General features: G+C 41.8%; 1 protein-coding gene across 4 annotated transcripts in view; it reads left to right on the top strand.

The window, feature by feature from the left end:
• CAMK4 (calcium/calmodulin dependent protein kinase IV) overlaps window positions 1-12,273 on the top strand; it is a 136,393-nt gene that overhangs the window by 67,091 nt on the left and 57,029 nt on the right. The gene's annotated exons all lie outside the window — the stretch shown is intronic.

Here is a 12,273-nt window from a genome sequence, read left to right as displayed (position 1 = left end):
TGCACCTGAATTCAGGTGATTTCCCATCTGAATCTCTAGAAGTTGAATAGTGCAGAGAGCAGATGGCCTCTGTTCTGTGTTTTCTAAATTAAGACACTGAGTGCCTGCCTATGTTATAGGTCTACCAAGTGCTAACAACCCTATGTGGGTATCCTCCCTCACAGGGTTAATGATGCTTACCTAATACTTCCTTAGCACTTTAGTTAAAACAAGTATTTATGAAGCAGCATTTTTCTTGTAGAAATGAGACAAACATTCAGGCATGTGAACTTCTCAGATCAGAAACAGAGTAACAAGGCATATATATGTTGGAAACAGTTGTGCTGGGATTAATGCATTAGTTTGACAAAATGAGAAAAGAAATGGTTCATGCCTGCAGAGCAAAGAGTAGAGTCAGTGAATGTAAGGGTAACTGGCTTCCCTCCTGGGTAAGTGGGGTTGTATATCTAGAGTTAGACTCCAAAGGAGATTATAATGGTCTACACAGGCACATTTAAAAAGTCCCTCTTGCATTAAAGAAAAATTTCAGAGTTTATTTTTCAGAAACACAAAGGCCAGCTAATTAAAAGAGAAAATAAAATGCTCAGCTCATTGTTACACAGGTCAAGGAAGCTCAACCTCTTATATAAATTGCATCACTGAACAAGCAGTTCTGAGAAATGAAATAATATACTTTAAATAGTTCTCAGTAAAGCAAACAAGTAACAGCAACAATAAAAAACTAACTCAAACCAACCAAGCAAAAAATAAGTAACAATTAAAAACCCACAAAACCACAAAAAAAACCCCAAAACAACAAACCACCACAAAAACCCCCAAAACAACAAACCACCAAAAAGAAACAAAGAAAGAAACAAATGATAGTTTTAGCTTTGAATAACTAAACAGGAACCTTTGCGAAGTGATCTGAGGTGCACATTTTCATCCACCTGCCCATCCGTGCACATTTTTCTCCCTACTTGCAATGATTTGTCTTCCCTATGGCTTTAAGCACACCTACAGGAGCTTTGTGTGTTTAAAGTACACATGAATATTGAGAAGCAAGACATGGAGTAGGAATGAAATGTGTTGCTGTGTAAGGATTTATTTAATGCCTGAATCAAAGACAAAACCATGCAGAAGGACTGAACAAAGCTGCAGCAGTAAGTATTAGGCTATTCTGAGGTTATAGTCCTCCTCTTTGGAAACCCTTCAGTCTTTACAGCCTGTTAAATAAATCCGGAGATGTGGCTGTGATGAACTGGTACCGCAGGGAAGGCAGGGCTTCTGTGTAGCTCAGTGGTCTGTGAGTCTTGTGCTGGGAACTTATGAAAGTATGCTCCCTCTGCATTTTAGGATTTCTTGTTTTTAAGAGGCATAGCCAGAGAGATTGTTCTGTGCTACTGAGCAGAGAATTACGGAAAACTGGCTGCCTGCAGGAAAAAAGGAGAGAAGAGGGAAAAATACAAGAAACCACAGTTTTCTCCAATGTGGAAATTCAGCTGCTGAAATAAGACAGGAACAGTGTATGACTTACAACTTAGTATCTTGGGTTTATTCCTCTGTTCTGAAGCTGAGTTCTCTGGAACTCCACAGAAAGGCAAATCTAACTGAAGTCTATGAGAGAGAGAGGATTTATTTTGCCAAGAACTCCATAATCAGCATGTATTCACTTGACAAGCTGTTTACACTGGCATATTTCAAGGTAAAATATATCTTATTTGACTGAAGTGGTCTCCTTTTGTCAAGAAAGATTGACAGCATGTAGGGAGGGATGGAAAAGCAAAGGTAGAAATTAACACAGCAGCTGTGTAAGCAGCACAGCCCAGCCCGTGGGTTCTGATTATTCCATAATCAGCGTCTCTGAGGAATCATGAAGCCAGAGTCAATTTCTGAGATACATAACTTGGTCAGAGCATACCTTAGGGCTTGAACTAAGGCTCAATACAACTTTTTAAGTTGAATATTGTGATGGTTGTTAACTGCAGGTCTAGTGTGTGTGGTTGGGGATGATCCCAGATGTCTGCCAAACTGAAACCTCTGTTCAAGTCACCTAAGACCTTCCTTAAGGAAAAACAAACAAACAAAAAAATCAAACAAGCAGAAACAACAAACCAAAAACCAACCAACCAACAAATAAAAAAAACAAACCCCCCCCCAGCAAATGAAAACCCTGAATAAATACAAAATAGTGGCATATTTTCCTAAAAATGAAAAAAAAAAAAAAAAAAACAACAAAACCCCACTTTCTTTGTTATTCCTTCCCCTTCATTGTAAGCAATATTCAAATACTACTGTTGTTTTAAAAAACCTACTCTATTACACTATGCATATATTGAATGAGCAGGTGTTTGAAACTACTGGGTATGTTTTCAGTAGATGCAGTTGAAACCAGCTGAAAGCATTACTATAAGTACTAAGAAATAGCATAATAAGATGTTTTTGTTTTTACCTTAGTCCATTATATGAAAATCACTTTCATTTACAATTTTTTGAGAAAATTCAATTTATTTTAGAACTGCAAACATTACATGATATGGTAACTTCTTAGGACCTCTAAGCAGTACTCTCAGGAATATAAGCTTTCATACATTTAGGTTTTGTTTGCAAGATACATAACACTCATATAGGTTGTAGCTCTTTATACACTGATAAGAGAATAGTGCTACAAAAAGAAATAGTTTGATAATAATTTTATGTGTCTGAATTGGGTGGCAGAGATAGTAGGTATAAGATTTGAATACAAAAATGTGGAAAAATACAAAGGTAAAAGAGCTGTGTGACATGCCTTTAAAGAATTTGTGGGAAAAGTCCTAATTCTGGCAGATGAAAGCCCTAGTTTCTGCAAATGAGAAGCCAGAAATCTTTTAATCAGAACTCCAGTGAAATTATTCATTTCAGCATGGTAGCTAATTTCAGTTATTCTTTTTGGGCCATTATTATGTTACAGCTGCATCATGAGAAGACATGTTAGTATTTCCATGTTTTATGGATGAAGACCACATGAGGTACTGAGCTGGATCTGTAAAGTATTTGTATCAGGTTATTAGCCCAAAATTCATAACACAACAGGAACTACCATCTGCATGTTTTATTTCACAAGTAAAATCTGCTTTCTCTTCTCCAGTCTAAACAGCCCCATGTCTCTTAGTCTTTCCTCCTAGGAGAGACACTCCAGTCCCTTCATCAGCCTCATCAGCCTCTGTTGAACTCTGCCCAGTATGTCCTTTTCTCTCTTGTACTGGGGAGCCCAGAACTGCATGCAGTATTTCAGATGTGCCCTCACCAGTGCTGAGCAGAGAGGAAGAATCACCTTCCCTGATCTGCTGACAATACTTCTCCTGATGCACACCAGAGTATCATAGGCCAAAAGCACATTGCTGGCTCATATTCAACTTGGTGTCCACCAGGGTGCCCAGATCCTTTTCTGCCAAGCTGCTTTCCAGTTGGGTGGTGCCCAGCACTTACTGCTGGTGCCTGAGGTTGTTCCTCCCCAGCTGCAGGACTTTGCACTTGTTGAACTCCATGAGGTTCCTGTCAGTTCATTTCTCCAGCCTGTCCAGGTCTTTCGGGATGGCAGCATGGCTCTCTGGTGTATCATCATGTATGTATCCTCTTTCCAGATTTGTGTCATCAGCAGATTAGCAGAGCATGCACACTCCCTCATCATCCAAATAATTCCTGAAGATTTTAAACATGATTGGACCCAGTACTGATCTCCTGGGTTACATTGCTGCTCACTGTCATCCAACTAGAATTCATGCCCACTGTGGGCCTTCAGCCACCTTACTGTCTGCTTATCCAGCCCATACTTCAACACCTTGTCTTTGGGGATCTTATGAGAGACAGATTTAGTTCTAACTGAGTTCTGGCTTTTCTAGCCAGGTCTCCTGCTGCTTGGACAGCTTCCTTACATGCACCCCATTCTAGCTGTCGTTTCTTCCATTCCTTGTAGGGTTTCTCTTTGCGTGCCAGTGTGTCCAGGAGCAACTTGTTCATCCAGGCAGGTGTCCTAGCATTTTTTCCTTTTGCCTGACTTCCTGCTTGCTGAGATCAACTGTTCATGAGATCAGAGGATGTGATCCCTGAATATTCACCAGCCTTCTCAGATCCCCTCTTCCTTCTAGGACCTTATCCCATGGAACTTTTCTAAGGAGGTATCCTAAGAAGCCAGATTCTTCCCTCCTGAAGTCCAGGGTTGCAGTCTTTCTTTTCACAGTCCCCCCTGATTCCTGAACTTCACCATCCCATGGTCACTCTGGCCAAGGCAAGCCTTTCATATTCATATCCCCCGAGAACCCCTCTTTGTTGTTGAGTTTGCAATCTAGCAGAGCATCTTTTCTCAATGGCACCTCTGTCACTTGAAGGAGGAAGTTATCATCGGTGCATTCTGGGTTCCTCATGGATCGCTTGTGTCCTGCTGTATAGTCCTTCTAGCAGATACCAGAGTGAAGTTCCCCATGAGAACAAGAGCTTGCAAATGTGAGGATGCTTCTGTCTGTACAGGTCCTCACCCACATGTTCTTCTTGGTTAGGTAGCCTGTAGCAGAAACACACTGAAATGTTACCTTCTAATTGTCTGTTATGTCACCCAAGAAATTCTTTGTTAGAAGCCAGGTCTTCTTCATCCCATGTAACAGGTATGTGAAATGTATTCAAAGAGACACAGCTTTATCATAAGTAAGCTTTGTACAGAGCTTGTTCATCCCAAAGTTCACAGGAGTACTCTAGTATGGCTAGAGTATTTTGGTTACAATTAGAACCTGAAAAAACTTAGGCTGAAAATCCCAGATAGATTCTCATAACTGAGTAGTTAGTTAGACATCACCACAAGCTGAGTTAGCCACAGATGTTATCTACGGTAACATAAGAACCTACGGGATCTTCAGAGGTGGATTTTTTTAAGTACTAAAATTGGACCTCAAATCACACTTGGTGAATCAGAGGTGGCTTTTGGGTCTGATTCTGTGGGATCTGCCAAATCTGCTTGTGAATTCAGTGCCCATAAAGCAAGATGTGTGTAAGCCTCCTGAAATATTCACCTGTTCTGGTTCAAGTTTTCATAGCTTACAATTTCCTCCATTCATCATCTACTCCATTTATTCCTAAATTATATGAAGCACCAGAGAGGATAGGATCAAATATGGAAGGCACTTTGTGGCTATTGTATACCAAATTCACAGGTTGGGGTGATCTTCTGGAGAAAGACGTCACTGTATGTTCCTGCTGCTCTCAGCCTGCTCAGCCACTTGACCTTTCTTTCCAGCACAGTTCACAGGTCCTGGCAGAGGAGGCAAGTTAATGTGCTGTAATTAATGTAGTTGAGACACCCACCATGGTGGTTGGAAAGACGTAGGGACAAAAAAGTACTGTTAACTCTTATTTGTTGAAACATAGCGTTAACAAGAAATGCAGCTCCCAGTTTCCAGTCTATGAAGTGAGTGGCCTCTAATTATAGTGGTCTCTAAATTAGCTATAAGGCCTTGCTTTCATGTCTGCCTATCTCTAACTGTTTCACCCTCTCTACATGCTTCTCTGTGTCCTCTTCCAACTATATAAAATATTTTTAATTTTCAATTCCTGAAAAGTTTCAGCAAGGGATTCCTCCCCTGCTTTCCTTTGATAATAAAGTATATAGCCTGTAAATAGTAAGCATTTTTTTGTGTATGGGCTTGTTTATATGGTTCCTTCATGTACAGATTTACAGGTTCTACATGCTATTAAGTAACACTGTAGTGACTTCATTATCAGTGCCTGGGGTTTACCCTGCCAGAGGAATTGTCTAGCATCAGGAGATGACAAGTCTCCTGGAATGGCTGTCATTGAAGCAGCAGGTTCAGAGATTCAGGGTAGTTCATTAGAGAAAATGGGCAATACTGCATGTTTTGCATGGTTTTGTTTGCACCTGACATTGTCATGATTTCATACCACTTGAAATATTCTGGACTAAATAGTCTCATTTGATCATCAGAGTCACAGCCAGATCTTAATCAGATATATCAGCATGTGATTTACAGTAGTGAAGGCTATACAATCTCACAAATCACCTCTGGCTTGCCTGCAAATGTATTGTGCTTTTTGAGAAACTTGTGCTTCTTTTATGCAACAGTTTACATTTAAAAAGTTAACAGCACTATCATATGCAGATAGCACAATTCTGTTTCATTTTTTTAAAAGCCTATGCTTGTACAAGCTCAGATAATCTGTACTTGCAGCCAGCGGGTTTGCAAGTGCATGCAGACTTGTAGACAGGAACAGTATTGAATGCAAGCAGAGTCGTGTAACTGGCAGCTGTTCAGTGTAACTGTGCTCAGTCTGAAGAACAGGCATCAGCTCAAGTATGTTGTGGTTTTGGCCCAGCTGGTACCAAACGAGCCTCAGCTCGCTCATCCCCCCACCCCCACCATGGAACAGGGAGGAAGAAAATTCACCTTCAATCTTGTTCATCGAAACAAGGAGAGGGAGGTTTGCATTCCACAATTACGGTAACAGGCAAAAACCAGACAGGTTCCACTAGGAAGAAAAAAACCTAATCTACAAAGAGAAATAGAAAACATGGGCAGATCTTAATACCTTCTCCCCCCACCCCTCCCTTCTTCCCAGCCCCGCATCCCTACACTGCTGCCTCCCACTTAGGGCACAGGGGAGGGGCAGAGGGGGTTTTGGGTCAGTTCCCCACACCGTGTTTCTGCCGCTCCTTCCTCCTCAGGGGGAGGACTCCTCACGTTCTTCCCCTGCTCCAACGCGGGGTCCCTCCCACGGGGGAGTCCCTCAGGAACCCCTCGGACATGAGTCCCTCCCACAGGTGCAGTCCCTCAGGAACTGCTCCAGCCCGGGCTGCACACAGAGTCACGGCTGCTGCGGGAGCAGTCACCTCCTCTGGCACCGGGTCCTCCAGGGCTGCAGATCCACATCTGCCCCTCTCTGCAATCCTGCACAGGCTGCTGCTTCCCATCTGCTCCCCTCTGACACTTCAGAGGCTACAGATCGACATTTACCCCACCGTGGTCCTTCAAGGACTGCTCCACCATGCTGCTTCGGGGACTGATTAACCTGTGCTGCTCCGTGGGCTGCAGGGGCACAGCTGCCATCTCACCATGGGCTGTGGGGAAATCTCTGCTTGGGCACCTTTCCCCCTTTTTTCTTCACTTACCTCTGTGTCTTTTCTCTGCCATTTCTCTCTCACTTCCTCTCCTCCTCTGCTTTGCAGGTCCTTTTCTGTATTTTTGCTGTTTCATTTTCCCTTTCTTGAATATGTTACTCTCAGAGGCACATCCAGCTTCCCATATCTGCTCAGCCTTGGGCAGAGGTAGCACAAGGACTGGAACCAGGGGAGCTTTCAGCAGCTTCTCACTGGAGCCACCTCTGTGTCCACCCTGTTTCTAAAACACCACCTCACTAGCCCAAGACATACGGACATGTGTACAGAACGTAGTTGCTCAAATAATGAGTAATCTGTTTTCTTTGCATTTATAATGAAAGTTTACTTACAGAGGTTCAAACTAAAAATTCTCAGTAACTACACAGTGAAAACTCCCTACTGAGTTTATAGAAGACACTGCAGGCTTGCTGAATTACTGATGTGGTTTTCTGTATTGTTTGATTAGTTCTTCAGGAACCTCATGTATAGCTTGAATAGACAGAGCCACGATAGTCTGCCAGGCTTAAAATGAAAAAAAAAGATTGTTAGTCCATTAGGAGTACAAAGGTTGCTCCCACATAGAGAGAGCTGCTGACATTGCTAAGAAGGTCAAGCACAGTCTGAACAAGAACAGCCCCTAAAAGATAGAAGGAATTCTTTAACTGAGAAACTCCTATTTTCATTAAAAAAGTAAAGGTTGTGCAAGGAATCAAATCACCTGAAGCAAGTGTTAAATAAATGCCCAGTTGAAACAAAGAAGTATGGTTTTACTCAGAAAGGTCAGCTTTTTTTAATTCTGCTTTTGCCCACTCTCCACTGCCATGCTAGTTACTGAATTACAACAGAGTAACTGAGAGAGGTAGACTGGGTCCCATATGAAGAGTATATTTTAATTTTGTTCTGGGCTTTCTCTGTCATATTGCTTTTGTATCCCCCAAGATTCTTTATCCCTTTTGGTGAGGACTGACATCCATATCTTTCATTGATAAAGAGACCAGCTCAGTTCTGTGATTTCAGAGATACTACTCATCTTTCTATAGATGACAAAGCATATTCAAGTCTCCAGAGTGTTTTAATCTTGTAAGTCTTGACTGGAAGACTTTATTAGATGATATTCTATGACATAGAATATGGGCAGAAACTGGAATTCCTGTTATCCAAGGCATTCTGAAATAAAAAAGTAAAGCCTGAAACTGTACAGAATCATGGAACAGTTTGGGTTGGAAGAGACCTTAAAGATCATCTGGTTCCAACACTCCCTGCCATGGGCTGGGGCAGCTCTCACTAGACCAGGTTGCTCAAAGCCCCATCTAACCTTACCTTGAATGCTTCTAGGGATGGTGTACAAACATCTCCCTGCACAATCTGTGGCAGTATCTCACCACCCTCACAGCAAAGAATTACTTCCTAATATAATAAAAATCTACTCTCAATTTGAAAGGCATAATTTGTTGTTAGGCAACCCCTGTCAGCTGTAATCAATCACCTTATTTTCTATGTGCCTTAGCACAGTTTTCAGGAGGATCTGCTCCATAATCTTACCAGGCACAGAGGTAAGACTGGGTGGCCTGTAGTTTTCTGTGTCTTCTTTTTTTCCCTTTTGAAAAATGGGGATTATGTTTCCACTTTTCCAGTGGGAACGTGACTGCCACCACTTTTCAAAAATTATGGATAGTGGTTTAGCAACTTCATCCACTAATTCCCCTCAGGATTTTTTTGATACTTATATTTAGGTCCCATGAACCTGTGCCTGGTTCCTTAGATGGTCAGAACCCAGTTTAGCCCTACTGTAGGTGGTTCTTCATTCTCCCCAGACCCTGCCTTTGCCTTCAGCAAATTGGGTATGTGGCCAGAGCACTTGCTGTGTAGACAGGCAGAAAAATCATGCCTTAACCTTGTCCATACCCTGGGTGAGCACGTCTTCCATTTCCTTCCAGAGAGGGACCACATTTCCCCTAGTGCTCCTATTATCACCAGCATACCTACAGAAGGTTTTCTAGCTTCTGTTGCTGTCCCTGGCCAGATTTAATTCCATCTGGGCTTTAGCTTCCCTAACCTGATCCCTGGCTGCTCAGACAATTTCTCTATATTCCTGCCAGACTAGTTGTCCTTGCTTCCATGTTTTGTAGGCTTCCTTTTTGTGTCCAAATTTGTCCAGGATCTCCTTGTTGATTCTTGCATCCCTTTTTCCCTGAATTCCTCTTTGTTGGGATGCATCATTTCAGAGTTTGGAGGAGGTGATCCTTAGATACTAACCAGTTTTCTTGGGCTCCTCTCCCCTTCAGGGCTTTTTTCCTGTGGTATTATACCAGTCAGATCCCTGAAGAGGCCAAAGTAAAGTATGTACATTGAATCTTCTTGTGAAGTTTTATTTAAATTTCAAGCCCATTTCTTTTGTTTTTTGAAACATTCCATGAGAACCCGAGTAAGTGAGCAGCCCTGTGTTTAACTGAGACAATTGGGAACAGATCTTTTAGACTACTGTGGAATAGGTAGCTCTGATTTGTGGGTAGTCTTTGTCTGCATAGATTTTAATAGTTCAGCTTCACTGTGAGAAGACAAAGTAATGATAAAGTTATTAATGTTAATTAGCAATTGACTGTGTAGAATACTGACATTGTTAGGCTGCAGAACATTTACTTCAGCTGAGACAAAAAATTCTACTTGGAAGCACTTTTAATGGAGTGTGGTGGCAAGCTGAAAATAATTTGCGGTACGCTCCCTGTGAGTGCTTGCAAATACATAACACTCCTAAGTGTTTGCTTGTGGCATGTTTGCCATTGCATCTGAGCATCTTGAATTTTGGGGTACCTTTTCCTCATTCCACCAGCTTAGACGTAGTATGAAAGTCTACTGTGTCAGGTTAAGAACTGGATCACAGAGAGACTTGCCTACAGTGTAGAGTGAACATCTAGGAAAGCAAAGACCTGAAACTTAATCTGAGTTCACTTTTTCCCTTAATTTCTTGCCACCTGCAAGATGAGAGCAGGCCTCTACAGTTTCTGAGTTGCTACTTAAAACTCAGTATCAAACTGAAGCACCTTTAGTGTTTGGGCTGTTCCATGCTTTCCATTGCTCCAGCATGCTTGATGTGCAAACATTTTCAGCCCTGCAGAAAACCAACTGTACATTGTTCAGTTTGTAATGGTGCTTTGGATAAGGTAAATTGCTCAGTCTAAACAGCTCTTCTGTGGAAATGTCCATGCAATGTAGCACATTAATTTTTCTGATCCTGTCTAAGCTGCAAAGCATATGAAAACAATCCAGATATGCATTTCTCTGTGAGTCAGCAAGAGTCCTTTGCTACACAGCACTGAGCTTTGGAGCCCCTGGTTGTGCATTTCCACTCACAAAAGTAACCCAGAGTTGACTAACAGCCCTGATTCTAAGGAGATTTTGAAACTGAGTAGCATCTCAAGCTACTGCTCACAGAATTTTAGGAAAATGGCACAGGAGAGACCATTCTTCAAATGTGCTTCTCAGTGTGTATGTAGCAGACAAGAGCAAAACAGCACTTGTATTCATATTAGAAAGCAGTAAAAGTTACAAAGCCTGTGATGGCTACAAAGCTTAAGGGAAATGCTGTTTGATCCCAGAGCAGGTGTTCACCTATGAAGAATTAGTTACTGACCGTGTTCTTTACCTCCAATTAGATGTTCAGGCAGTGGAATATTTCATTCCCCTTTTATTATTACATTCTAGTGCTGCACAAATGTGCTGAATCTTTCCAAAGCTGTTTTTATTTTCTTCCATTTTGCTTTGTGGAAGAGCCTCTATGAGAGGTTAAATGTTAGTGAGTTTCAAGAAATCCCTAAAGACTCTGTTTCCTCACTCATTTACTCCACTGTCAGCGTGCTGTTATGTTACTAACTGGAATCGTGCCTTATTGGCACAAGGGGAGAATCAAATTCTGTCTTCTGCATGTGGTTGATACTTGGATTTTGGTGCTACTGGGAATAATAAAGTACTGAGAAATAAGCATGTGGCTTTCTCAATATGATTTTGAAGGTAGTTTTATGTCCCTTTTAAAGGTTTGTGTGTTATGACTGCTTATTTCCCATATGATGTTTAAACAAGAAACAGAACATGTTTACAAAAGCCTCCGCTACAAATAGCACACAACCACCCTCAAGATAGTGTACTTGACAAACCTGCCTCATCAGTTTAGAAGCAGGTAGTGGCTTAACTGGCTGACTCTCATTCAATTCTCATTCATTTGGTAATCTCTGGGATGAAGAATGTTGTGGAAGAAATATTTTTGGAATTGACATCAGTGTAGGATTTCTCTAGGGTCTGCAAGTATATTTGCAATCAAGTTACTTTCTTCATCAATGCATTGAGTACCTTTGCAACATAAAAGCATGCATTGGAGGGTTGGGGCACCTCTTCTGTGAAGACAGGCAGAGGCAGTTGGGGTTGTTCAGCCTGGAGAAGAGAAGGCTCCAGGAGACCCTATAGCAACCTTCCAGTACCTGACGGGTACAGAAAAGCTAGGGAGAGACTTCTTACAAGGGCATGTAGTGATAGGATGAAAGGTAACCATTTCAGATTGGGAGAGTTTATTTAGATTGGCTATGAGGAGGAAACTCTTTACAATTAGGTTGGTGGAAAACTGGAACAAGTTGCCCAGTGAAACTGTGGATGCTTTGTCTCTGGAAGTGTTCAAGGCCAGGTTGGCTGGGGCTTTGAGCAACCTGATCTAGTGGGAGGTGTCACTGCCCATGCAGGGATGTTCTAAGTAGATGATCTTTATGGTCCCTTTAAAAACAACCCATTCTGTGATTGTATTATTTGCCTACAAACATTTTCCTGTCTTGCTTGCTTAAGATTTCAAGTTCCAGGGGAGCTGCAGTTGTCTTTCCTTAGTCAAATACTCCCTAGGTCTGCATTTCACTTAAGAAATTACCAGTGTCCTCCAACAGGATATAGGTTGTGTTTGGATTGTTAAAGACTGCAATTTGAGAAGGGAGGGAAAGGGACAGGCTAGACCTCCCATTTGCATTAATGGGCCATGCTGTTAGATATATCTGAAGCAAGCTGAAATTAAACCTTATACCCTTTCTATGGCTGGGAGTATTTGGACTTTCCATCACTTTTTTGGTTTAAGCAGTGTGTTACACTGCTTTTGATATGTGTGCAGAAAGACTCTTCCA

This window comes from Heliangelus exortis, chromosome Z (genome assembly GCF_036169615.1).
Source record: "Heliangelus exortis chromosome Z, bHelExo1.hap1, whole genome shotgun sequence".
In the NCBI taxonomy this organism is placed as follows: domain Eukaryota; kingdom Metazoa; phylum Chordata; class Aves; order Apodiformes; family Trochilidae; genus Heliangelus; species Heliangelus exortis.
This window is presented reverse-complemented; position numbering and strand designations above follow the sequence as displayed.